General features: G+C 44.8%; 1 protein-coding gene across 6 annotated transcripts in view; it reads right to left on the bottom strand.

Annotated features, from left to right (window-relative positions):
- Positions 1-25061, bottom strand: part of GNAS (GNAS complex locus) — a 292287-nt gene that overhangs the window by 128585 nt on the left and 138641 nt on the right. The window contains exon 1 of one of the 6 annotated variants that reach the window (XM_075012127.1): positions 2787-2790. The exons of the other annotated variants lie outside the window; for them this stretch is intronic. The gene's annotated coding sequence lies outside the window, so the exon portion shown is untranslated. Of the gene's footprint in view, positions 1-2786; positions 2791-25061 lie in introns of those variants that run through there. 6 annotated transcript variants of the gene reach the window in all.

Below are 25061 nucleotides of genomic sequence, written 5' to 3' on the forward strand. Positions count from 1 at the left end.
GACACCAAATAATTTGCTTTAAACAAAGCTTGTGTGGGGGCGCAAGGCATTGTAAGGTGAAAAAACTAAAATGACTGAGTGTAACATCTTTCCGTCCCACGTGCCACTTTTACTAACAGACTATTTTCAGTACAAGATGTTATTTTAAATGTGTAAATTTCTGTAGGGATTATCATCCTCATTACCTTAAAGACTTCCTAAATGTAGGCTTACAGCATGCTAGGTATTAGGTTTTGAAAGTTCTTGCCTGTCAAACTGATAGGTGACAAAATAAAATTTTATCTACTGATTTTAAACAGAAGTGTCTTAGTTGGCACACTGAAAATATACAAATTTCAGGAGGGTAATTTTCAAGAGACATTAACCTAGAAATAGGAAAAACAGGCGGTAGGTAAGGAAGTACAATTTATGATTATACCAAAAGCTAGGAAACCTCTCCAAAACTAAGTTTTCACAAATATTCAATTATATTTTTCCAAGTGAATTTTCTATAGTCACTCTCACTCCCTTTTTGTCTCTGTCTTCATGTGCAAAAAAGATGCCCTATGTCTAAATACTAAGATAATTAAACTAGAGTACCCAGAATTAAATGAAGATATTGATGTAACAAGTATCACAGAAACCTGGTAGAGCAATGATAAATCATAGAACACTAGGACCGGAAGGGGCCTCGAGAGGCCATCGAGTCCAGTCCCCTGCCCCGACAGCAGGACCGACCACTATCTACACCATCCCTGATAGACATCTATCTAATCTGTTCTTAAATATCTCCAGCGAGGGAGATTCCACAACCTCCCTTGGCAACTTATTCCAGTACTTGACCACCCTGACAGTTAGGAACTTTTTCCTAATGTCCAACCTAAACTTCCCTTGCTGCAGCTTACGTCCATTGCCCCTTGTTCTCTCCTCAGAGGCCAAGAACAACAAGTTTTCTCCCTCCTCCTTATGACACCCTTTAAGATATCTGAAAACCGCTATCATGTCCCCCCTCAATCTTCTCTTTTCCAAGCTAAACAAGCCCAATTCTTTCAGCCTTTCTTCATAAGTCATGTTCTCCAGGCCTTTTATCATTCTAGTTGCTCTTCTCTGGACCTTCTCTAATTTCTCCACATCTTTCTTGAATTGGGGTACCCAGAACTGGACACAATATTCCAGCTGAGGCCTAACCAGCGCAGAGTAGAGCGGTAGAATGATTTCTCGTGTCTTGTTCACAACACACCTGCTAATGCATCCCAGAATCATGTTTGCTTTTTTTGCAACAGCATCACACTGTTGACTCATATTTAACATGGGATCTACTAGAACCCCTAGATCCCCTTCTGCTGTACTCCTTCCTAGACAGTCTTTTCCCATTCCATATGTGTGAAACAGATTATTCCTTCCTAAGTGCAGCACCTTACATTTATCTTTATTAAACTTCATCCTGTTTACTTCAGACCATTTCTCCAATTTATCTAGATCATTCTGAATTATGACCCTATCCTTCAAGGTAGTTGCAAACCCTCCCAGCTTGGTATCATCTGCAAACTTAAGCGGACTTTCTATGCCAATATCCAAATCATTAATGAAAATATTGAACAGAACTGGTCCCAAAACAGACCCCTCCGGAACCCCACTTATGCTTTTCCAGCAGGATTGAGCACCATTAACAGCTACTCCCTGGGTATGCACCCACCTTATTGCAGCCCCACTTAAGTTGGACTTGCCTAGTTTGTCGATAAGAATATTATGCAAGACCGTATCAAATGCTTTACTAAAGTCTAGGTATACCACATCCACTGCTTCTCCCTTATCTATGAGTCTTGTTATTGTGTCAAAAAAAGCTGTCAGGTTGGTTTGACATGATTTGTTTTTTACAAAACCATGCTGGCTGTTCCCTATCACTTTACTACCTTCCAAGTGCTTGCAGATGACTTCCTTAACTACCTGCTCCATTACCTTTCCTGGCACAGAAGTTAAGCTGACTGGCCTGTAATTTCCTGGGTTGTTTTTATTCCCTTTTTTGTAGATGGGCACTATATTTGCCCTCTTCCAGTCTTCTGGAATCTCTCCTGTCTCCCATGACTTTCCAAAAATGAGAGCTAACGGCTCAACTACCTCTTCTATCAGCTCCTTGAGGATTCTAGGATGCATTTCATCAGGCCCTGGTGACTTGCAGACATCTAATTTTTCCAAATGGTTTTTAACTTGTTCTTTCTTTATTTCAAAAACTAACTCTACCCCTTTTCCATCAGCATTCACTATGTCAGGCATTCCTTCAGATTTCTCTGTGAAGACCAAAACAAAGAAGTCATTAAGCATCTCTGCCATTTCCAAGTTCCCCGTTACTGTTTCTCTCTCCTCACTGAGCAATGGCCCTACCCGGTCCTTGGTCTTCCTCTTGTTTCTAATATATTTGTAAAAGGCCTTCTTGTTGCCCTTTATGCCTGTAGCTAGTTGGAGCTCATTTTGTGCCTTAGCCCTTCTAAATTTACTCCTGCATTCCTGTGTTATTTGCCTATGGGACAAAGTAAATCAATGGGACAAAGTAATATCAAGATAAAAAATATATAGGAACAACAGAGTAGGCTGGGGGAATAGGAGCTATGTGCAAAAGAAATCAAAGTCAAATATAGAAAGTCTTAAATTACTCAAACTGTCCCATAGAATCTGTATGGATAGAAATTTCATGATTAAATAGTAAGAGTATAACCGTAGGAATATAAACTGACCACTTGACCAGGATTGTGGCAGTGACAGTGACTAAACTGCTAAGTGACTTTGAGACATAAACACAGAAAAAAAACTCAGCATTAATGGGGCATTTGAACAATCCGCACATTGAATGGGTTCATGTCACTTTAGGATGGGATAAATTTTCTAGACACCATTAATGACGGCTTCTGGGAACAGCTAATATTGATACTCACAAAGGGAGAGAAAAAAAAATTTTAAGTCCTTTGTGGAGCTGGCCCAAGAGAGGAATAAAACTGAACTGCTCCACAATAGCAACTATAATGTAATTAAATTTAACTTCCTTGCAAAAGGAAAACACCGAAGACGACCACCATAGTAGAATTTCACTTTAAAAAGGAGACATACATAAAAAGGAGGAAGTGGAAATGAAAAGGAGCTGGCACAAGAGCGAAATGCCTACAAGTCGCATGGAAACTTTTTGAACTCCCCATAATATAGGCTCAAATAAAATAAAAACAAACAAAACATGAGAGGACCCAAAAATGCCATCATGGCTAAACAGAGTAAAAGAGGCAACTGAAGGCAAAAAGGCATCCTTCAAAAATTAGAAGTAAAATCCTACTGAGGAAAACAGAAAGGAACAAACTTTTGTAAGTCAAGTGTAAAAATACAATTAGGCAAACCAAGACAGAATTTGAAAAGCAACCAGCAAATTACACAAAATACAAAACAGCAGATGTTAAGTACTTCACACAGTGGATGCCTGTCAAACAATCAGTGTAGCCACTGGATGACTAAGGTGGCTAACGGAGAGCCCATGGAAGAAAAGGGAAGCCACTGCAGAGAAGCTAGGTGAATCATTTTATCCAGGAGAGGATACGAGGGAGATTCCCAAATCTGAGCCATTCATTTAGGTAACAAATCTGAGGAACTGTCGCAAACGAATGTGCCAGTAGAGGTGGTAACAGTAGTAAGCGATCAAGACCACATGGTATTCACCCAAGGATTATGTTCAAACATGAAAAGGCAGAAAAATTGTTAACTGTGATATGAAATCTCTCGCTTAAATGATCCTCTCTCCAGGTGTTCAAAGAACAGCTAATGAAAAGAAGTTACTCACCGTAGTAACAGTGGTTCTTCGAGATGTGTCCCCGTGGGTGCTCCACGTTAGGTGTCGGGCTCGCCCCGGCGCCGCAGGTTGGATCTTTCTAGCAGTTTCTGCCGGACCACGCATGCGCTGGCGAGCACCGCTCCCTTGCGCGCTCCCGGCCACGTGCGCGGTCCGGTCCCCGCCAGTTCCTTGACCAACCGCCTCGGATGCTCCTGCAAAACACTAAACAGAGATCCGAAGTGGGGAGGATGGGCAGGTGGTGGAGCACCCACGGGGACACATCTCGAAGAACCACCGTTACTACGGTGAGTAACTTCTCTTTCTTCTACGACTGTCCCTGTGGGTGCTCCACGTTAGGTGACTACCCAGCAGTAACGCAAGATAGGAGGTGGGTAATCGGATTATGTGCAGCTTGTCCCCGACTGGACCGCTGTCGAGACACGGGTATCCTCTTGGAATACCCCGTGAAGGGCGTAATGTTTGGCGAAGGTGTCACAGGATGACCAGGTCGCTGCTCTGCAAATATCTTTTAGTGTAACGCCCTTGAAAAAGGCTGTTAATGCCAACACCGCCCCAGTGGAGTGAGCCCTGGGCGGGGCCAGTAAAGGAGTCTTTTTGAGTTCGTAGCACATTTTTATGCAGGATACGATGTGCTTTGAGATTCTCCGCGAAGAGAGACCTTCTCCTTTTGATTTGGGAGCGAGAGAGACTAGGAGTCTATCCGTTTTCCGGAAGGACTTAGTCCTGTCTATATAGAAAGCCAGCGCCCTCCTCACGTCCAGGAGGTGTAGGCGCGCCTCTTTGTTAGGGTTATGAGGCTTTGGATAAAACGAGAGTAAAACTACAGGTTCGTTAATATGAAACTCTGAAGAAACTTTGGGAACAAAGGCTGGATGCAGCCGTAAGGTTACTGCCTCCTTGGAAAATACTGTGCAGGGTGGCGTTGCCATAACTGCTGCAAGCTCGCTCACCCTGCGAGCTGACGTGATTGCGAGAAGAAAGGTAGTCTTTATCGTAAGGAGACGGAGGGAAACCGTGGCTAAAGGTTCAAACGGTGGTCCCATTAGCACACTAAGCACCAGGTCCAAGTTCCACGAAGGTGGAAGCGGTTTCCGAGGGAGGTATAGGTTTACCAGCCCTTTGAGGAACCTGGTAACCATGGGATGGGCAAACACCATGTGCCCTTCCTCTTCATGTCTGAAAGCCGAAATAGCGGCAAGGTGGACCTTTAACGAGGATAGTGAGAGTCCTCCTCTCTTGAGGTCCAGTAAATACTCTAATATTACAGGTATAGGCACAGCAAGGGGGGCTAACTGTTTGGTAGAACACCATGCAGTGAAACGAGTCCATTTCTGCTTGTAGGTCTTCCTAGTGGAAGTCCTCCTGCTACTTTCTAGGACTTGCTGCACTTCCTCCGTACATGTGCTCTCTAGGGAGCTGAGCCATGGATTAACCATGCTTGTAGTCGTAGGCCTCGGGGGTGTGGATGCACTATGGACTCCTGAGCTTGCGTGAGCAGATCCGGCGCCACCGGCAGGGGCATCAGTGGACGGTCCGACATGCGCAGGAGTAAGGGGAACCATTGCTGTCGATCCCACGTTGGGACTACTAGGATCATTCGGGCTCCCTCTCTCCTGGCTTTCTGCAAGACTTTGTGGATAAGCACTGTGGGAGGAAATGCGTAAAGCAGGGGGCCCCTCCACGAGATCACGAATGCGTCCCCCAGGGACCCCCGTCCCAGTCCTGCCCTGGAGCAGTATCGTGGGCACTTGTTGTTGTGTTGAGTGGCAAACAGGTCTATCTGGGGAAAACCCCATGCGGGAAAGATCGGTCGTAGCAGATCAGAACGGATCTGCCACTCGTGCGTGAGTGCGAAGCGCCTGCTCAGCTGGTCTGCCTTCACATTGTGAGCGCCTGGTAAGTACAAGGCTTTCAAGGTTATATTGTTGGCGATGCACCAGTTCCACAATCGGACTGCTTCCGCACATAAGGCATGGGACCGAGCTCCTCCTTGCCGATTTATATAAAACATGGTGGAGGTATTGTCTGTACTGATCCCAACTACTTTGCCTTGTATATGGTCTCGAAAGTGTCTGCAGGCGTTAAACACTGCTCTGAGCTCCAGTATATTTATGTGCAGTGACTGTTCCGTGAAGGACCACAGTCCTTGCGTCACCTCTTCACCCATGTGTGCTCCCCACCCTATGTGGGAGGCGTCTGTAGTGAGGAAAACCGATATTTGTGGTTGGTGAAAGGGCACCCCTGTTAGCATGTTCTTGGGGTTCACCCACCATTGCAGGGATCTGTGCACCTCTGTCATGGGCGACACCACCCCGTGAACGGTGTGTGCTGCCGGTTTGTAGATGCTCACCAGCCAGTGGTGCATGCTGCGCATGTGTAACCTGTCGTTTTGTACTACAAACGTCGCTGCTGCCATGTGGCCCAGCAGCTGTAAGCACGTCAGAACCGGCACCGTAGGGCTGAAGGTGATGACCTGCACGAGGGAACCGATGGCTCGAAAGCGTGTCTTTGGTAGAAAAACCCTTGCTGTGATAGAGTTCATAGGGGCACGTATAAATTCTATGTCCTGTGTGGGATCTATCTTTGATTTTGCCAGATTGATGACCAGGCCCAGCGAAGAGAACGTGCCTGCTGTGACGCGTATCATGCGAAGTACCTCCTCCTTCGAGGCCCCTTTCAGTAGGCAGTCGTCCAGATATGGAAATATAAACACCCCCTGTCTGTGCAGGTAGGCTGACACCACTGCCAAGGTCTTGGTGAAGCCTCTGGGGGCCGAGGAGAGGCCGAACGGCAGAACCTTGTATTGAAAATGTTCTTTGCCTACCATAAACCGGAGAAAGCGTCTGTGAGCCAGGTGGATAGTTATGTGGAAATACGCGTCTTGTAAGTCGAGGGCTGCGAACCAATCTCCATCGTCCAGTGCCGTAAGTATAGAGGCGACTGTAATCATCCGAAAGCGTTGCTTGCGCAGGTACCGGTTGAGGCCCCAAAGATCTGGGATGGGCCTCCAGCCTCCTGTCTTTTTCTCCGTGAGGAAATATCTGGAGTAGAACCCTTTCTCTTGAAGTTGCTCCGGCACTCTTTCCACTGCCCCTATGAGTATGAGATGGTCTACCTCCTGCTTGAGTCTCGCTTCATGGGAGGCATCCTTTAGGTGGGGTCTGGGTGGACGTCGTGGCGGTGGGAGCGACTGGAAGGGGATTGCGTACCCCGTGGCTATGATCTCTAGTACCCACTTGTCTGTGGTGATCCTTTGCCACTGGTTGTAGAATGGTCGGAGGTGATGGTAGTGATGGTGCAGCCCTGGATCTGTGTGTCAAACTTGTGGCCTTTGGCCCTGCCCCAAGGACGCATGGCTCTGTTGGGAATGTCGCCTGGGAGTTCTGTATTGCTGGTGCTGTTGATGTCGCCCTTGCTCGTAACCCCTGTGGTACTGGGGACGCTGTGGTTGATACTGGAATGAAGGACCGAGTCGGTTGATTCAGCAAACAGCTGCGTGTCAAAGGGGAGATAGACGATCTTCGCCTGCAAATCCCTTGGGATACCCGATGTTTGGAGCCAGGACTCCCTGCGCATGACCACTGCCATAGCTGTTGAGCGTGCTGCCATGTCCGCTACATCTAGGGCGATCTGAACTCCCGTCCTCGAGGCTGCGTAGCCTTCCTGCACGATGGCCTTGAGCACCGACTTCTTGTCCTCTGGAAGCGAGTCCATGAGGAAAGTCAGCCTGGAGTAGTTGTCAAAATTATGGTTCGCTAGATGTGCTGCGTAATTCGCCATTCTCAACAGTAGGGTAGAGGAGGAGTAGACCTTTCTGCCGAACAACTCTAATTTCTCGGCGTCTTTGTCCGTTCCCCGTCTTGAACTGAGAAGTTCTCGACCTCTGTTGAGACGATTCCACCACCAGAGAATTTGGTTGCGGGTGGCTGAATAGGAACTCCATGCTCTTCGCCGGGACAAAGTATTTCTTGTCCGCTCTCTTGTTTATAGGCGGAATGGACGCAGGGGTCTGCCATATCGTGGTGGCGGACTCCATGATTGCTTCGTCGAGTGGTATAGCTATTTTGGAGGAGGCAGGAGGTCTCAGGTTTTTAAGGCGCTTATGGTGTTTCTCCTGCACCTCTGCTGTTTGGATGCCTTGCGTGAAGGCCACCCTTTTAAACAGCTCTTGGAACTGTTTGAGATCGTCCAAAGGATGGACGTCCCCTGGGGCCGTGGCCTCGTCAGGGGAAGACAGCGAGGAACCGCTAGGGTAAGCCTCTCTGGACCCCTCTGGGTCCTGTTGACGGTGATACATCCGCTCGCTGGAAGCTTGTGAGGGAAGAATCTCGGGGTTCCAGAATCACCTCCCCTTGACATGTCTGTGTCTCTGTCCCCGTTCGCAATTGCCCTCGGGGATATGGAACCGTCTGGGGGGATTGGTCCCTGGGAGTATGCCTATGGTGTCTATGCCCCGCGTGATAGGGGCGACCATGGCAACATGGGCACTCCTCCTGAGATGGGGACCTGGACCACTCTTGAGGCGCATACCCCCTGCGCTTGGGGGAGCGAGATCGTCTGGATAATTGAGATACTGGAGAGACTGACTTTTGGTAGTACTCCAAGGGTTCAAAGCCCAAAAAGGGTGAAGGTGGTCCGAGCCATGGTGAGGCTGGCTGTAGGAACGGGGATGGGGGCTCAGGATAGGCTGGGGGTGCACCCCTGCCTTCTTGTTGGGGTCCGCAGCATGAGCGGAGGGCTCAGAGCAAGCAGCCCTGCAGCCCTGTCTGGAGAAGGGCTGCGGTGCTGGGTTTTCTGTGCTGCCTTTCCCCTCCCCTGCGGATCTGGCTCCGCCCCCTTTCGCGTCGGGGATCTCAGCCCCGTTGTCTGCACCGCGCTTGGCACGCTTTGCTGTGGTGCCACGTGGGTGGTCTTCCCCGGTGCCTGCAGGCCGCGTGCCTGCGCGCTCTGCACTGCCGGTTCCCCGGGCATCGATGCCGCTGCCTGCGGTGCCGCTGGTTCCGGCGCTTGCCTGGCCGCTGCCCTCCCAGCGGTGCTGGGCGGCTGTTTGATTATCGGAGGCTCAGCCTCTGCCACGTACGTCTCCGCGCCGCCGCCGCTCAGCTGTAACTGCGGCTGGGGGCTATGCGCTCCACCCGTCCCGCTCGCTGTGGCTGCCGGCAGGGATCGGGTTGGTGAGAGCTTCCTCCGTTTTTGCGCTGACGGGGTGAGGGAGGCAGCTTTCCTTTTATGGGCCCCTGCGGGTCCCTCCTGCTGCGGCCGCTCCGGCACGTCTGGCTGGAGGGCCTTGTCGAAGAGCAGCATTTTGAGCCGCATCTCCCTGTCCTTCCTTGCTCTGGCTGTGAGCTTAGTGCAGAAGGAACATTTCTGGGTGACATGAGATTCCCCAAGGCACCTTATATACTGACTGTGCCCGTCGGAGGCCGGCATCGCTTCGCGACAGGACTCACACTTTTTGAATCCTGAAGAGGACATTATGGTGAGTCTTTGAGATGTTAATAGGGTACTTAGCACCTTCTCTGTGCCTGTTCCCCTCTCTGACTCAGCCAGCCGAGGCAGGAGGCCTAATGGCCCTACGTCCCCGGGCCTCCGGTGCTCTGCTTGTTACTAAGACTGGAAGCTTTACTCCTTCCTCTTTTTTTTTGGAAAACAATAACAAGCTAACTTAATCTAAAAGACTGAAAAAGAAACTCTAAAACACTTTAAGAACGTTAAATACGCTGATTCTGGCCGTAGCCTGAGCGGATTCCGTCTGCAGCCGATGGCGGTTAAAGAGGAACTGGCGGGGACCGGATCGTGCACATGGCCGGGAGCGCGCAAGGAAGCGGCGCGCACTGGCGCATGCGCGGTCCGGCAGAAACTGCTGGAAAGAGCCAACCTGCGGCGCCAGGGCGAGCCCGACACCTAACGTGGAGCACCCACGGGGACACTCGTAGAAGAACACCAACTTTTTAAAAAGGTGCCAGAGGTGATCCTGGCAATTGTAAGCCAGTAAAACTAATTACAATACCAGGGAAATTGGCTGAAATCATATTAAAGAACAGAGTTATCAGACACGTAGATTAATACAATTTGTTGGGGAAGAATCAATATGCCTCTTGTAAAAGAAGACCACACTTCTTTAACCAGAATTCTTTGATTGGGTCAACAAACTTGAGCAAAGGTGATCAAGAGAAGCAGTGTATCTGGATCTTTAGAAAGTTTTTGACAAGGTCCTGCTCCAAAGGCTCTTAAGCAAAGTAAGCAGTCATGGAATAAGAGAAAAGAGCCTCTCCTGGATCAGTAACCAGTTAAAAGGAAACAAAGGTTATACACAAACCCATCAGTTTTCAGAATAGAGTCTATAGCTTAATAGCAGGGTTCCCCCAGGATCTGAAATGAGACCTGTGCCATATTTGTCAATGATTTTTTAAAGAGAGGTAAACAGGTGGCAGAGTTTCAAGTCAGATACAAAATTACCCAAGATAGTTAAGTGCAAAGCAAAACTGCAAAGAGTTACAACGGGAGCTCAGAAAGCTGCAAAATGGCAGACAAAATGCAGTATTGACAAATACGGAGTCATGTACACTGGAAAACATATTCCCAGCTATAAACACATAAAATGATGGGGGTCTCAGTTCGCGGTTAGTACTCAAAAAAAATCTTGGCGTCATTGTGGATAGCCTTCTGAAAATATTTGCTCAAATGTGCAGCAGCACTCAAAAAGCTAACAATGTTAGGAAACCTTAGAAAAGGAATAGATAAGAAGATACTAAATGTCATTATGACACTATACAAATCCATACAAATATAGTAATGCCTCGACTTACGAAAGGGCTGCGTTCCCATGCACCCTCATGTAACTCTAATTTCACGTAAGTCAGGGGGCTCCTTTTTCCCCCAGAAAAACACATGCTCTGTAGCTGAGAAGCAGCAGGAGCACTTGGAGCTCATTTTGGAAGGTAAGTCCTTGGGTTGGGGGTGCAGTTAGGGAGGGTTAAACCCAACGGTGGATTGGGACTTGGGGGGAACGGGGGCTAAGCCTGGGGTAGGTTAGGGATGCAGGGAGGTGGGAGGGTGGTGGAGTTGAGCCGGAGCCACACGTGGGTGGTGAGCCAGGCCATGGGGGGGTTTGAACTGGGGTGGGGGGGTTTGAACTGGAGCTGCATGCGGGTGAGCAGGGTTGAATCAGGACAGGGTAGTTGAGCCAGAACCATGCCAGAGGGGTGGTGAGCCAGATCCAGGCACAGGGGTGGGAGGTGAGCTGGAGCCATGCGCAGGTGATGAGCAGGGCTGGGGGGTTTGAACCAGGACCATGTGGAGCCAGGGGAGCAGGATTTTGAGTTGCGCTTAACTTGCATTTGTCTGCTATTTTGCAGCTTTCTGAGCTCCCTTTGTAACTCTTTGCAGTTAGGTGCAGCTCCAAATCATGTATTTAGAGGGTCTGCTGTGCACCCACATCTTAAATACTCTGCACTGTTCCAATTGCTGTATCTCAAAAAAGAAACATTAAAATTGGAAAAAGTACAGAAAAGGGCAACAAAAAGGATTAGGAGAATGGAACAGCTTGCACAGGAGGAGAGTTTAATAAGACTGGAACTGTTCAGAATGAAAAAAGATGACTAAGGGAAAAATATGGTAGAGGAAATGGTACGGAGAAAGGGAAGAAGAAAGTGTTATTTACTCCTTCATGTAAAACAAGAAACTGAGGATCAGTTTAAAAACAAACAAAAGAAAAGTACTTCCTCACACAATGCACAGTATACCTGTGGAACTTGCTGTCAGGTGATGTGAAGGTCAAAAGCATAACTGGGTTAAAAAGAAGAATTAGTAAATTCAAGGAGGATAAAGTCCATCAATGACTATTAGCCAAGATGCTCAGGGATACAAATTGTTCTCTGGTTGTCTTAATCCTCTGATGGTCAGATGCTGAAACTGGATGACGGGGGCAGGACGATGTTAATCACTTAATTACCCTGTTCCATTCATTCCTTTTGGAGCATCAGGCATGGACCACTGTTAAAAGACAGAATACAGGGCTAGACACACCATTGGTCTGACCCAGTATGATCACTCATGTTCTCAAGGGGTATTTTTTCAACTTAGTTCAATCAAGTCAGTTTTACTTGAGCAAAAAGCCCCACTGAGATGCTTAAAACAGCAGTGAGCAAAGTGGGGCTGACCCCCTTGGGGGAACGTGAAATTTCATGAGGGGGATGCAGCATGATTGGCTGCTGTATCTCAGGCTCATATGTCTCATTAAAAATGTTGAAATATGTTTTTATGTATGTATATTCACATTTATATACCAATTAATAACATGTTTATATTCTACATACTTATTTTCTTACACATGCTGCAATTCCCATTGGTTTGGATTCTATTAGAGAGGTTGGTGGGGTGGGGGTTCCTAACTGAAGGGTTGAAAAGTGGGGGCCCATGCAAAAGTTTGCTCACCCTGGGTTAAAAGACAACACTGCCAGCTCACATAGTCTCCGACAGCTACAGTGTCAGCTGACGTCCAAAGGAAGTATTAAGCTAGCTCCACTGAACTAACATGTTTAGAACAACTGCTCTTTTCGCACATCAGGACATACCCTTTGTGTTGGCTTTCTACAAATACTTAGGTGATTGAGATCTGCTGACATGAATGTTTGTGGAAAATAAATAAGTCACAAGCACATGTATTCATGGAAATTCACACATGAGAATAACTGGACAAGTAAATCCTTACAAAATGTATTCATGTGATGATCTAAATAATCACCAGCTAACCAAACCAGCTCAGTTGTTTGCAGAAAGCTGCAAGCTATCAGTTCACAGAGAATATTTTTTAAAAAGCAGAGAGAGATCACCATCTGCCTTACATCTGACAAAGTGGGTCTTTGCCCACAAAAGCTTATGCACCAATAAATCTGTTCGTGTATAAGGTACCACAGGACTAATAGTTTTTGCAGATACAGACTAACACGGCTACCCCCTGATACTTGTCACCATGTGTTTGAATTCTGTGAACAAAGAAATTCAAATAATATTATTGTGCATTATACACTCAATTCCAATTATAGACTTCAGACTGAAGAGAAGTTGGGTATTCCCCCAAAGGAAGATATAACCACGATGCTACATCCTGTGGACTCCCTGGTAAGTTTCTAAAAGTCCCCTGCATTCTACTGGATATTCTGCAGCAGCTCAAGAGAAACTCTGAAACATTAAGTTTCTATCAAACAAGAAAACTAACAAAAATGTTTATTATATCATCCTGCTACTTAACTCGATCTTAAAAGTCACTTTATTTCTCACTAGCCTTTCTTTAAATTTGCATATGCTGCAGAATTTAGTACAGAACACTCCGACATACCGAATTTTGACTAATGCATTCCTTGCTAATATTAACGTGGGTCTCAATTGTGAGTGGAGGGCAGTTTCCTGGCTCCAGCAAGTGAAAGGGAGCTAGGAAGGAGGTGGTAGCCTGGCTCCCAGCTCCTCTCCAAATTCAGGAGCCTGGAAACTGAGCAGTGTCACTGCACTGGTTAATTTCCTGGCTCCAGCATGAGACAGAGAGCTGGGAACCAGGGCTGGTTCTGGCTCCCCACCACTCTAGGAGCCAGGCAACTGACCATCGCAACAATGCTGGTCAGTTTTCTGGCTCCCACAAACAGGGGGGAGCCGGGAGGTAGGCTGCCACCTGTTTCCCGGCTCCTCCTGACTTGCACAAAATTTGAGTTACGCCTGGTTGCCCAGGAACACAACCTGCACATAACTTGGGGGTCTACTGTATTTACTTCTGTAGTACAGTTATATTTTAGTCATCAGAGAGAAGCAGTTGCAGAAGGGATGCGAATTTCTGCCACCTTGAAAGGACCGGGAGACCATTTTAGAGGTATGGTATAAGTACATTATCTAGAATTAAAATGATCAGCAGCAAAACAATTAAATGCCAATTAAACTATGCAGTTCCATTCATCTCAGTGGAGTGTTAACTTTGAAATAGATCATTTACTACTACTTAGATAGTCTAAAGCAGCTCTGCACATGCAAGCAGGAATCACCTCTTTGCTGTACCACCATGTGCCTAGAAACTTGATTTTGGAGCACAATTCTGCATCGAGGTAGGATTTTGTAATAAATGCCAAGGGTACATAAGTTCAGAAAGCAAGAAACATGAAGTACAACTCTTACAAATATTTTATAAATGCAAAAGTGCCTGAATTAGAGCCCTGTGCAAGACTACTATAAAGTCATGCAGCGAGGCTGGGATCCTGCTGGTCCCTCAGGACCCAGTGATATAATAGTGGGACAAGGATTAGAGTAGACCCTTACAGGGCTCTAGCCTAAGCCCTATTTACACAAATGCTGACAACCACAGTGTATCAGTGGGGTAACTGGAAACTAGTACCAGTTATTGTTTTGTTACTGTTTGTTGGCCTAGATTCATAGCCACTATTATTAACGTGCTATGCCGCATACGTAGCTGTCAGCATCTTAAAAATAAGCTTCTGTCTAGTTGTGATTTACTTTAGTGGACATGGACATGATTAACAGGCTGGATATCATTAAAAAGCTAATGTTCACTAAAATTATAGATAAGGCTTTGTTGTTGTTCCAATGAAAACAAAAAAACAAACCAATCTGTTTATGGGGAATGATCACTCAACAGTACAAATTCATTCTTGTAAACCCTTGGCAGGTAGGGTTATAGTTTAAAAACTGTGCAGGTGCATTTTTACACCCGATTAGTATATGTATTAGCACTGTTATTGCACATACAAGTCATGTTTCCAGAATGCACAAATGAGGCAAATAAATATGCAAAATAGGCAAGTAAATGAGCTGTTATGAAAATCTAGCCAATAAAGTGCCAGCCCAATACACAGAATTCCAAATAATTTTATAGGAAATAAGTGCATAAGGTGGGAAAGATACTGACAACTTTGGCAGATATCCAGCAAAGGCCCTCAGCACACATTTAACTTTAAGCCCCTGAATAATTCCATTAACTATAATAGGAATACTCAGGTTTAAACCTGTACGGTATTGGGGCCACAGCACTCAGCACCTTGCAGGATCAAGCCCTTTTTACCTGGGCTACATTAAAGAGAATTATTCAAAAATTAGCTATTGAATGTGCACATTACGTTCCATTACAAAAATTATAAAAGCTTCAAAAAGCAAAACTAAATTGCAAGTCAAGCAATGGTCTCTTCATGTACATGTGGAAATAATGGGCTATACTACAGACTGGAACTATAACCCAAGAATGTAGTCAGAGCTTTATATAAACTCTGCTCAGAAGGCGGTACTCATATCTTTGGCTTCATCATCATTGTCATCATCAATAATGCTTATTTTTGTTTTTCTTTTACAGACCAATATTATACCCGTAACAGTCCAAAATGAGGCAAAAAAAGTGAATCTAGGAAAAAATTTCAACTGTTCCACTTGGGTCTGCAGTTGCCTCAGATATTTAGCACATCCATGTGTATGGGATATGTGGGGAAAATCATATCTGAGTAAAGGACAAGATTTGTTCATATTTTAAATTAATCTTGATTAATTCACCATTCACATATTAGCAAGAACATACCACATTAACATTGTCTTGTTAGGAAATTCTACAACACACCAAAGAACAGACTGCTTTGTTGGGCTCTGATCAACATGCTACAGAATGCAGTGCATTTTCTGTTATCCAAATAATAGTGGTGAAATTTTTACCATGCTATAAGAAACATACATCCTAACAACAAACAGAAAAGAAAATAGGACGTAATGTTAATCTGCTATCTGTACAGAAATAAGTTAACTACAAAACAATTGCTTTTACATAGGCTCTAGATTATATCTTCTGCAACTTCCTCGGCAACAGAATGGTACGGTTTTTAAAGAGAACTTAGAATTGAGAGACAATTCCCTCAAAGTAACATGTAAAAATACAACATTTAGAATCTACCCTACTAACAGAGTCCCTGTATTTCTGGTCAGGGTTTATCAAAACACTGTACAGGTTGAACCTCTCCAATCTGTCACCCTTAGGACCTGAACAGTGCCAGACGAGAGAATTTGCCAGACCATGGGAGGTCATATTGTCTAGCAGCAATGATTACTGGGCTCTTAGAAGACACTTGGGTAAATTACAGCTAAACAACAGCATAGAACACTGAGAAACAGGACTGATGGCTGGAAACAAACTTTATGGGGACACAGGAAACTCGGCGACACCCATGATAAAACAGTCATCCAGCTAACTAAAATAATGCCACATTACAGATATTGCTGGACTAGAAAGATTCAACCTGCAGTAGAGTGAAACTATTTTCTCTTCATTACAATAGCCCAGTTCCCAGTTTAATGGAGCTTCTTTTTTAAGCCATTTATTTATCAGGAAGCTTTAACAAGTTTCCAAGAACCCGTCAGGTAGGCATGAAAGACGATACAATAATCATTACAGCAGCGAGCTTTAGTTCAAAGAAACATGATCTACCTGCTGCTGAAAGTGAAGCTACCCACCCTCTTCTTAAACCCAACACTAGTTGTGTAAGCAGGGAAGAAATCTGAACTGACCAGACAGTTGCTGAGTTGTTTAGTGATTAGTGCGTTTGTGTAATTAATGATCCTACTCTATTCTTCTACAAATTCTCAGGGAAGTTGTACTTGGAGGTAAGGCTATGACTAGTTTTCAGATATATTTGTGCTAGCTCTCATTAAGCTAGCATGCTAAAAATAGTAGCATAGCTGCAATAACACAAGCAGCAGCAAGCAGACAGCCATGGGCTAGCCAACCCAAGCACAAACCTGCCCATACCCTGTGCCCACACTGCAATTAGGCAGTTAGGCTTCCACTGCCAGCCAGTTCCAGCTGATGTGGGATCTCAGGGCTTGAGCTGATGGACTGTTTGTGGTGTAGAGGTTTGGACTCCGGTGAGAGCCGCAGCTCTGGGACTCTACCACCTTGTAACCCAAGTCAGCCAGCACAGGGTGTTTTACTGCAGAGTAGATATACCCTGTCAGAGAACATCGGCTACACTGCTAGTTTTAGTATGCTAGGTGGACGAGAACTATTGCGAGTATAGGTCTACTCAAGCTGGGAATCGCACCAGTAGTCACTTACCATAGTATCTGAATACCTCACAACTCCCTGGTGAGATAGGGAAGTACCAGATAGGGCACTGAGAAATAGGCACATTAAGTGACTTCCCCAAGATCACACAGGAAATCTTTGGCAGAGCAAGGATTTGAAAGCAGGTTTCTCAAAATTCAAGCTGGCATCCTAACCATCAAGACTATCCCTCCTTCTTTCCAGGGACTTTCACAACTTCCACAGTTTCTAGTGATTAATCAATTAGATATTTTTATTCTAGAGTCAAACACCCACATAATCTAGAAGTGCATGGAACATAATCCTAAATGGAATTCACACCCATCTCTTGTTTATTCAACATGACATGAGCAATTCCTTATATAGACCTCACACTCAAAATTCTTTGTCACTTTCAGATTTTTTACTACTATGGAAAACACTCTGGCGAACAAGTAACCCCATTCCAACTAAGGGTAAAAACAGCATTCTAGCAATTGTGGACGGAGAATCCTGAAATCAAGTATAACAGTTGGGCAACGCCTGTCTTAAGCACTCAATCCCCACCTCCACACCTTATTGTCCACCCACTCAAAGTCATGACCCACTCAAGTGGGCTGCTCTGGCTAGGTCACTGAACTGTACCAAGTACAAGTCCACCCGAGACTCCTGGTGTAAACACACCGGGTGGCTAAGCAGTTTTCAAGAAGGAGCCTAAGGAAACAAGGTGCCAAATTTCCTACTGAAATTTCCTCGGGGTGTGCTGACAATCCTATCCCTATACATTACGAGTTGCTCATACTGACAGGTCCGAAGAGTGCTTCACAGATTAAAATTGTGGGCACGTTTCCTTATTCTAGTCTACCTCCATACCTTTCTGTAGCATGGGTTTGTTGATATCAAACTGATGCAATTTCTTCCTCACTTCTGTGCAATACAGAGCAGCTATGTCACACACAATCAATGATACAGGACAAAAACAAAAAAAAACCACAACAATCCATAGCATCTAGATAGACAGTCCCATTAAACAGCCTTTCCAACCCAAAAAACACTTATGTACAGCAATTCAGGTCTAAATAAGTGGATTCTATCACTGGTAAGAAAAAAAATCTTCTTGCCCTAGTTGGTGAAGCTATTGTTGCTCCTACATTTTTACTGAGATGAGATAGCCAGATAAGAAGCCACACAAACAAAACAGCCCTGAGCTAAGCTAAGAGAACATTTCTTGCCCAGGGAGGAGTTATGATTCTTTAGAATGGTCCCTTGCAAATGCTGTGGGGAGAGATCAAGGACAGAACAAGACTTGTAACAGCTAGAACTCAAGCTGCCATGCAGGGAGGTCAGGGATGGACAGGCCATTCATGCTTTAGAAGCTATTGGTCCCCCAAAGGAAATTTTATCTGCAGTGAAAGTTTGATGGCACAAGTCAACTCTCAAGCCAGAAGCAGCAAAACATTTCTCCTGTTGGGTGAAATCCATCCCCATGCAGGTGGCACTTACAAGGGCTATGTGCCACTTACATCTCATTTAAGCCTTTTGAGTGCCTGAGTGGTGGTGGCCCTCTGCACCAGGGTACATTTCTTCCCTTAGATAACTCTCATCCCTGTTGAAAACATCTTGAAGATTTAAGTACAATAAAGTTGGTTCAGTTACAAACAATGGCCACTAGTGCTGTCAACATGAAAAACGCCATATCCTCTGATATGTAAGGGGAAGAAATATGTGCACTTCAGGTGACAAGTGACAAATGCACATGCTACCACAGTGTTCAAATGTTGTGTAGAAGAGTCAAGAGAAATTTTTAATTATTAACCTCAGACCATATAACTGAGAAGCGATATTTTCTCTTACTGGTAAACTTATTAGTTAACTATCCCTTTCTGGTAAACTCCGACAGTGGCCAGCTGCACTGGGCTGAAGCAGTTCTAGCCACAGAGAGGCCAAGCTGTGGGAAACCTAGCTGCGAAGGGGCTAGTGGGCTGAGGAGTGGGACCCCACAGCCATGGTGGGACCAGCGGTGAGAACTCATGGTCACAGCCAGGAATCACTGGCATAGCTGTGGCGGTGATGGGACAGGTGGCAGGCCATAAGTTAACATTGTTAACCAGTTAAGCCCTAGAGTTTTATCAGTTATACCTTTTGTTTTATGAATTTTAAGTGTAAGGATGTTAAAAGAGATAAATGCGGAAAATTCTGCAGCTTTTCATTTTGGTTCTTCTATATATTTGACTGCACATTTTAAACAGTCAGCTTCTCTCTTTTCTTTTTATAGTCAGTTTCTCACATTTCTCTTGAGTCTTTTGCAGAGTGCCAGAGAGTTACTTTTTAAGAACTGGGGAAGTGTGATTTTAGAAACACACAAAAGAGAAGGAGGATTCTGTTTAGTTTTTATTTGTAACTGGTTAGGTTTAAGGTTGGTGATGTTCCATTGATATATTCCATGTTAAAACAAAATCAACTCAGTTAATGTGTACACAAGTTTCTGAAGAGGAATTCAGAAGTGATGGACAGCACACTTGGAAACCAATACATTTATTAATGAATCCAGAGCTAGCTATAAAATTTCAGCAACGAAGTGGCAGAAAAGACAGTTAAAATAGGGCATTCTTATTACTGGAGAAACACTAAAAAAAAAAAACAAAACATAGAACCAGAAAAGTTTACTTACAAGAAATATATAATATGCCGAAGCTATATTTTTTAATTTCAAGCACAAATTATAAGAAATAATATATCTTCTTCTGATAGGCCTTTTAATAGTAAAACCTTTACTATATTAAAAGGTCTCCTGACAATGAAGTGGCTCTATAAACTAATACTACAGTCTGCTGAGCTCAGGTTCTCTAATGTGTAAACTGTCTATTATTCATTTCTCATGTAGCAAATGAACAGCTCAAACTCAAACTCTTACTGTTTGCCCCTGTCTCGTGAACTGGTTTTTTTCCATTTTGGTAAGGCTGTCTGGAAGCTCTATTTTAAGACCAGTTAGTTATAATTACTTCCCTGTGTCCAGCTTTAAACTACACACACATTTATTTGGCATACTTATGTGCACAGATAATATAGCCATAAACATAAACAAAGCCAGACATTTTACTTATGAAGTCCACAATTCAATTAAGCAGGAAGATCTCGTAAACTACATCAGTGGATATAAGCACATGCAACTAAAGAAGACTGGTAAAGTCCCCTAACCAACTTTCATTTTGCTCCTCTTAAAAAGACACCACCTGTTTTCCAAAGCTCTCACCTCTCCCTCCCTCAAGAAGCTGAGAGGGGAGTTAGAGGTGCACAGGGCCACAAGGAGCAGAAAAGTTCTGTCATTAGAATAGTATTCCTTCCCCTCAAAAATAAGTTCTTTAGTGAAGCCCCAAGAAACATGCTAGTCTCTAACTTAAAACAAAGACAAAATTCTAATCTGAACCATTGTTAAGGCCATTAGTGGAGATAACAAATGGATGTCAATGTTTTCTCTTGAATATAATACATCCCTCACTCTTACCACCACAACTACCAGTGTAATCAATATATGTAATAGACTACAGTGATTTTACTATTATACAGCAAAGACACATGGAAATAATAAAGGTAAATACAATTTGTAGACTGTAATTTGCTTCAGGGACATATTGTACCACTCCTTATGATTTCTACATACAATGCTTCCGCAACCATGCACAGGCTGACATTACACACAAACAATTCCAAATGAGACACAATCTCAACTATGCTGAACGCTATGCTGTCCACAGTCTCAAAAATAACCCAACGAAGGGTCCTGTGGCACTTTATAGACTAGCAGAAAAGTTTGAGCATGAGCTTTCGTGAGCACAGACTCACTTCATCAGATGCTCATAAAAGCTCACGCTCAAAACTTTTCTGTTAGTCTATAAGGTGCCACAGGACCCTTCATTGCTGTTACAGATCCAGACTAACATGGCTACCGCTCCGAAAAATAACCCAGACACCATAATCCAACTAGCTGACAAAGGGGGTGATGATGTCATCAGGAATAAATCAGACTATGAACAGGAGGCAGCCAGACAACTCTCCAACACCACATTTTACAGACCTCTCTCCGCTGATCCTACTTTGGAATTCCAAAGGAAATTACAACAACTACTTAAGGAACTCCCTGCTGCTACTCGGGACCTTATTCACTCAGACACACCATCTGAGCCCCAGCCTGGATCATTCTATTTACTTCCCAAAATCCACAAACCTGGAGACCCCGGACACCCTATCATTTCGAGTATTGGCACCTTTACCACCGGACTACCCAGTTACGTGGACTCCCTCCTCAAACCCTATGCCACCAACACTCTCAGCTATCTCCAAGATACCACCAACTTCCTGAGGAAATTACAAAACATCGGAAAAGTTCCTGATAACGCCATCCTTGCCACAATGGATGTAGAGGCTCTGTACACTAATATTCCACATAAAGACGGATTACAAGCAAACAGGAATACCATCCCTGATGTCACCACAGCCAATGTGGTGTCTGACCTCTGTAACTTTGTTCTCACCCACAATTATTTCCGATTTGGGGACAATTTATACCTCCAGATTAGTGGAACTGCTATGAGCACCCGCATGGCCCCACAATATGCTAACATATTTATGGCTGACCTGGAACAACGATTCCTCAGCTCTTGTCCCCTATTACCCCTCCTCTACTTAAGATACATTGATGACATCTTTATGATTTGGACCCATGGTATAGCGACTCTAGAAGAATTCCACAGAGACTTTAACAATCTATACCCCACCATCAACTATACTTACCTACACCCTTCTAGCTTCCATCCTGCACACACAACTAGAACCATTGTTTACAGTCAAGCTCTTAGATACAATCGCATTTGCTCTGATCCAACTGACAGAGACCAAAAACTACAAGATCGCTACCAAATATTCATAAACCTGAATTACCCACCAGAAGAAGTAAAAAAACAAAATCGACAGGGCCAGACGAATACCCAGAGACCAGCTACTCCAAGATTGGCCCAAAAAAGCCAAGAACAGAACACCACTGGTCATCACCTACAGCCCCCAAACTCAAACCACTGCAACGAATTATTGAAGACCTACAACCTATCCTTAAACAGGATGCCACACTCCAGAAGGCCCTAGGTGACAGGCCTGTTCTCTCCCACAGACAACCTCCCAACCTTATGAGGGTCCTCACTAACAGCCACAGTCTCTACCCCAGGAATACCAGTCCTGGAACCTTTCCCTGCAACAAAGCCCGCTGCCAGCTTTGTCCACCTATCTTCTCTGGAGATAGCATCACTAGACCTAACCAGGTTATTCACAAAATCATGGGCACATTCTCATGCTCCTCAACTAACATCACATATGCCATCATGTGCCAACAATGCCCAGATGCTCTGTATATTGGACAGACTTCTAACTCCCTTAGACAAAGGGTTAATGGGCACAAAACAGACATCAAAACACTCCAGATCCACAAACCAGTTAGTCAACATTTTAATGGAGTGGACCATTCTGTTAATGACTTAAGGGTATGTATGTTACTGAAAAAAATTTTCGCACCGCTATTCAAAGGGAAACAGCTGAGCTGTCTTTTATATTCAAATTCAGAACATTAACACGTGGTCTGAACTGTGATGGGAATTTTCTGAGTCACTGCAGGGGCTCCTCTGCATACTTGGCTTAATCTAATTCTTGACCTCCCCCGCCCTCCACTCTCTGATTTGCTCACTTTGATCTATTTTTTTTATTTGTCCTCCTTGATCACTGTTTTTGGTTCTCTGTGCCTTAAATATTGAGTCTGGGCTGGTACAGCTACGGTCTGAAGAAGTGGGTCTGGCCCATGAAAGCTCACCTAATAAATTATTTTGCTAATCTTTAAAGTGCCACTTGACTGCTTTTTGTTTTGATAGTATACAAAATAGCACAGCTCCCTCTCTGTTACTCCTTATGATGGTTTTTCATCAATTAGTAGATCTGAAGCGGAATATATCATAAGCAGCACTTTTGTAGTACTTGACCAAACAGATGTGTCATGAACCTGGAAAAGTATTGTATATCACTTACATAGAAATTTTAGTTCTGATGAAAGAAAATACTGGGAAATCAACTAATTTAAATTGTAATCCATTACTGTACTATCTGTTTTTGGTTACTAGATACAGTTTGATCACTTGCTAATCCTGAAAGTAAAACATATTCCCCTCCTAACCCCCTACTAAAACAGACACAGAAGATTGGTTTTGGAACAGTAATCGGGCCACAACCTGGGATTTTTCCTGCCCCACTGGCAAGTGACGTTATGTGCTCTACTAAGAATCACAAAAGAAAACACATGCTGACATCAGTGTTTTCAATATATGACAATCCCTTTCAAAGGTTCAGATTATTAGCACTGCAGAAATGGCTCACAGTTGGCAACATGGACCCTGTCTCTAACAGACAAGGTCCCGTTGGTTTCTGAAGCCACCCTCCTTCCTGGGCTTCAGAAACTGAGCTCCTGCCCAAGCTGCCACTTCCACATGCTGTTTACACAGGGGACACTGGCAAGAGTTTGCAGTTCTGGTGTTTAAGAACATAACTAGTGCCAACTGCTAAACCTTCAGGTTAACCTCAACTAAATCGCTGGATGTTAAAAGGGCTCTTCCTTTAGAGGAGTAGTGGGCAACCCATGGCCTCTGGGTTGCATGCCTGCGGTGCACATACCCTCAAATGCTCCTCTCCGCCACATGCCTCTCACTCCTGTACTGCCTACTCCTCTCCCTCCCTCCCACCAGTTTCAGAGTGCCATGGATCCACTCGCTCATGCTCTGTCCCTGGTCCTTCCCCTCCCTTTTCAGAGCCTGAACACCACAAATCAGGCACATGGGGAGAGGGAAACACAGAGGGGGTGTGTGGGCCACAGATTGCTCACATGGCCCACTGAGATGGAGGGCCACTCATGCGGCCCACTCACTAATCTTCATTGTCCTTTGCTGCTGTAGAGAATGACTGCACCATTTTTGAAGTGGAACAAACATTGGCTGGGCTTGCCAAAGTAAGGTGACTGTGAGTTAAGGATGTGGGGGCGGAGGGGGGGAGACAGAAGTCAGAGACCTGCTGCAAAACGTGAGCTGTGGTCAGGTTTGCAGCGCTGCCTCTTCCCCACCCCCAGCAGCTCTCAAGGCAATAAACACACAAGCCTTGAGCATCAGAAGCCCCTTTCTTCCATGCAGCAAGACAGACAGCATCCACTCTCCACCCCTCAGTGGAGGCAAATATCAGACTGCGTTAGGAACTGCTGTGGGCAGTAAGCTAGTTGCTCCTTTTTTAGGAGGATTGGGAAGGAATTTTTTTCCCGCCCCACCAGATTGGCTTCAGTGGAGTGAGGTGTCAGGGAGGACCTTTTCTGGTAGGAAGAAAAGGGGGCAAGCTATTTGTCACAACTTATTTTATAAGTGCAGCTGGATGTCTGGAGCAGGCAATTCCATAGGGAAGCCATCCAAGCAGCTGGATAAATGGACTGGTAAAAGACTTAAAATGAGGTGCTGGATAAAGGAACAGAACCTGGGAGGGGAACTGAGAACTCTTCTGACTGGTATGGCAGACAGCCAACCCCTCCCCGTTCTCATAGCCCACCTTTATTGTCCTATGAGAAGCACAGATGATAAAGTCCAAACCATCGGCTGGCTGGGTGGACCTGGATGGAAAATGAAGGCGGGGTAGGGCATCTGGAAGTTGTGGGTAATAATTTGAATAAACATTGTTTTGCCTGCATTGTACACTTCATCTGCCAGGTAGTCCCAGACATCTATATAACAGAGTTACGTGGCCTGATTAACATCCATATGATGTTTCTCCTGTCCTTCTTTTGGTAGACCCCAACAATTAAATTCCTGTTACAAGTGGCATAGCATTGGATTTGCAAAGCACTGTATTTACTAAACACTTTTTCTGAACTCCTAGAAAACATCAGTGCAGATTTCACATAGACAAGGTCCCCTCACAAGGTAAAAGTTATTGGCAAGCTGTCACCTTAGAGATGGTGGCACTAACTTGCCTAGCCATATGTCAAGGTGATGAGCTAGTTTAGCAGTAGCACAGAACGGTCTGTCTTTAATGCAAGTTTTTTTCCACCCTTAGATCCAACATACTGTTTAAAAGCCTCTCTCAGTCCTCTTCATGAAGTTGCAGGGACATTACAACGATCTTATTTTG

Source organism: Carettochelys insculpta, chromosome 17 (genome assembly GCF_033958435.1).
Source record: "Carettochelys insculpta isolate YL-2023 chromosome 17, ASM3395843v1, whole genome shotgun sequence".
NCBI lineage: Eukaryota > Metazoa > Chordata > Testudines > Carettochelyidae > Carettochelys > Carettochelys insculpta.